This window comes from Rhinolophus sinicus, chromosome X, assembly GCF_036562045.2.
Source record: "Rhinolophus sinicus isolate RSC01 chromosome X, ASM3656204v1, whole genome shotgun sequence".
In the NCBI taxonomy this organism is placed as follows: domain Eukaryota; kingdom Metazoa; phylum Chordata; class Mammalia; order Chiroptera; family Rhinolophidae; genus Rhinolophus; species Rhinolophus sinicus.
The window spans coordinates 112,485,795-112,489,561 of record NC_133768.1 but is presented as its reverse complement, the minus strand read 5'-3'; the positions used below and the strand labels follow the sequence as shown (position 1 = coordinate 112,489,561).

Below are 3,767 nucleotides of genomic sequence, written 5' to 3'. Positions count from 1 at the left end.
AAATCTTAAAGTTTGCATGGAACCACCAAAGACCCCAAATAGCCAAAGCATGCCAAGAAAAAAGAACAAAGCCAGAGGTACCACACTTCCCAATTTCAAACTATATTTGAAGCTATAGTAATGAAAACAGTATGGTACTGGAAGGAAAACAGACATACAAACCAACGGAACAGAATTGAGAGCCTAGAAATAAACTCACAGATTTATGGGGAACTGATTTATGACAACAGAGCCGGGAATATACAATGGAGAAAAAAAGATTCTTCAATAAATGGTGTTGGAAAAACTGGACAACCATATGCAAAAGAATGAAACTAGACCACTATAGTACTCCATACACAAAAATGAACTCAAAATGGATTAAAGACTTTTATATAAGACCTGAAACCATAAAATACATAGAAGAAAATATAGGTACATAGCTTCTGGACATTGGTCTCAAAGGTGTTTTTGTAAATTTGACTCCAAAAATCAGGGAAATAAAAGCAAAAATAAATGAATGGGACTACATCAAACTAAAAATCTGCACAGCAAAACAAACCATCAACAAAATGAAAAGGCAACCAATCAAATGGGAGAAGATATTAGCAAATGATACCTCCAATAAGGGGTTAATATCAATATATATAAAGAGCTCATATAACTCAACAATAAAACAATCTGATTAACAAATTGGCAGAGGATCTGAATGGACATTTTTCCAAGGAAGATACACAGATGGCCAACAGGCACATGAAAAGATGCCCAACATCACTAGTTATTAGGGAAATGCAAATCAAAACTACAACGAGATATCACTTTACACCTGTTAGAATGCCTATTATAAAGTATAGCATAGGAAATACAGTCAATACTATTGTAATAAATATGTATGGTGTCAGATGGGAACTAGATTTATTTGGGTGATTCACTTTGTAAGTTATATAAATATATAAATGTCTAATCACTATGTTGCACACCTGAAGCTAATACAATATTGTATGTCAATTGTAATTTAAAAATAAAAATATTTAAAAGATGAGAGAGGAGAAAAATATGAGAAATAAGTGTTGACGAGGATGTGGAGAAAAGGGAACCCTTGTGCATATTTGGTGAGAATGTGAATTGGTGTAGCCACTATGGAAAAAAGTATGGATGTTCCTCAAACAAATAAAAATAGAATTGCTTTATGACCCAGCAATTCCTCTTCTGAGTATTTACCTGAAAAATGAAAACAATAATTCATAAACATATATGTAAGTACCCCTATGTTCACTGCAGTATTATTTACAATAGCCAAGATATGGAAACAACCTAAGTGTCCATTGACGGATGAATGGATTAGGAAGATGTAATATAGGAAGATGATAGATGACAGATAGATAGATAGATAGATAGATAGATAGATAGATAGATAGATAGAGAACGGAATACTACTCAGCCAAAACAAGATGAAATATTGCAATTGGAGACAATATGGATGGATCTTGAGGGTATTATGCTAAGCAAAATAAGTCACATGGCAAAGAACAAAAAAAGTATGTTTTCACTCACATGTGGAATATAAAACAAAAACATAACAAACAAACAAACAAAAAAAGTCATATATACTGACAACAGAACAATGATTACCAGAGGGGGAAAGAGTGGGGGAGGGTGAATTGGGTAAACGGAGTCAAACAAATGGTAACTGGAAGGAAATTAGACTTTTGGTGGTGAGTACAAATAGAGTATAGTATACTAATATCAAATTATAGTGTTGTACACCTAAATTTTATATAATGTCATTAACCAATGCTATCTCAATAAATTTAATTTAAAAATGGCATATTCAGTGGAATGCAACAGAGCAGTCAAAATAATTAAAGCTATATGTATCAATATGAATATATCTTCAGAATATAACACTGAGTGACAAAAAGGAAGTTACAGAATGACACACACCATATGACAACGCTTACGTAGAAAGAAGTACACAAAAATAATCCTATATATTTACATGTGTTTTTATGAATACACATAGGTGTGCATAAAATTAAAACAAAAACCCACAAAAACCAAAAAAAAAAAAAAGAATTATGGGGAGGGAGGTGGAGGTGGCTCTGGGAGAATGAGCAGAGTGCTGGAGAGTGGAGCGTGAGTGAGGGAGCCCAGAGGTCCCTCCTCCACAAGCAGGAGCCCAGGCAGGGTGGCACACTGCCCCACTCCCTACCTCGCGGTCAGGCTGCGGTGGCAGTGCGCGCAAGAGCCAGGGGGAGGGAAAGCCAACGGGCACTGTGAGGAGGCAGCCAGGCTGCCCACACGTGTGTGTGGCAGAAGGGGAAGCCATTGCCCATCCTCTTCGCTTCCCTTCTCTCCCTGTTCCCACCCCCACCGCCACCGTGAGCAGCACCCCATCTACGCTGGCGGCCAAAGTCAGTAAAAAGGAGGTCAACTCCAACCACGATGAGGTGAATGAGATCGATCTCAGAAAAAGAACAGTGAGAAGCAACTAAACATAGTGATGAAGTACAAAATGAAACAGACTTAATGAACAAGCCAGTGAGGAGATTTGGAAAATAGAACAGAAATGTAACAAACTCTGCCAACCATTTTTTTTTTCAGACGAGGTCAGAATTGATTGCCCCAAAATACCAAATTTTGGGGAAACGTGTCAACCATCCACAAGTGTCTGCACTGCTTGGGGAAGAGGATGAAGAGGCACTGCATTATTTGACAAGAGTTGAAGTGACAGAATTTGAAGATGTTAAATTAGGTTACAGAACAGATTTTTATTTTGATGAAAATCTTCACTTCGAAAATAAAGTTCTCTCCAAAGAATTTCATCTGAATGAGAGTGGTATCCATCTTCAAAGTCCACTGAAATCAAATGGAAATCTGGAAAGGGTGTGATGAAATGTTCAAGTGAAATGCAGAATAAAGCCCGCAGGAAAAGACAGCGCGAGGAACCTGAGAGCTTCTTTACCTGGTTTAAGCACCATTCTCATGCAGGTGCAGATGAGTTAGGAGAAGTCATCAAAGATGATATTTGGCCAAATCCGCTACAGTACGACTTGGTTCCTGACTTGGATGATGAAGGGGAACGAGAAGAAGAATAGAAAGAAGAAGATGATGATGAACAAGGATCGGAAGATACTGATGAAGAAGGGGAGAGGGATGAAGTCGAAGAAGATGAAGGTGATGAGGGGGAGGAAGGAGAGGAAGATGAAGGATGAGATGACTCCTGAAACACTGATGGATTCCAACCTTCTTTTTAAAATTTTCTCCAGTATCTGAAGCAAGTTGCAGTCTTTTTTCCCCCCCTCTTGGGTTCAGTTGCCCTGTTTCTGAGGTCTCTTCACTCCCTTACATCATGGTTCTCACTTTGTTTTGGGGGGTAGGGTGGAGAATACCTTGAGCAAAATACAGTGGGAAAAGAATTTCTGCCCATTTCTATTCCAAATTCACTTATATCCTTTCCTGTCCCAACAAAACTTTATGGAATCAACACCTCTGTGCTCTATGGGGAAAAAATAAAAACAAAAAACCTTCTGCTCCCTTAGCTCTGCTGGAAGCTGGAGGGTGCCAGGCCCCTGTGTAGTAGTGCATAGAATTCTAGCTTTTTCCCTCCTTTGTATATTGGACTCAGAGATTACACTGTCCCTCTATGTGAGTATGGACAGTTAGCATTTACCAACATGTGTCTGTCTACTTTCTCTTGTTTAAAAAAAAGGGGGGGTTATAGAAGGTGAGCAAAGGGTGAGTTTGAGATGTTTGGGGGTAACTGGGCGTTTTGACAACATGGCTTC

At 38.4% G+C, this 3,767-nt stretch overlaps 1 pseudogene; it reads left to right on the top strand.

Annotated features, from left to right (window-relative positions):
- Positions 1–2,089: 2,089 nt before the first annotated feature.
- On the top strand, positions 2,090–3,206 carry LOC109437095 (protein SET; annotated as a pseudogene).
- Positions 3,207–3,767: the final 561 nt, after the last annotated feature.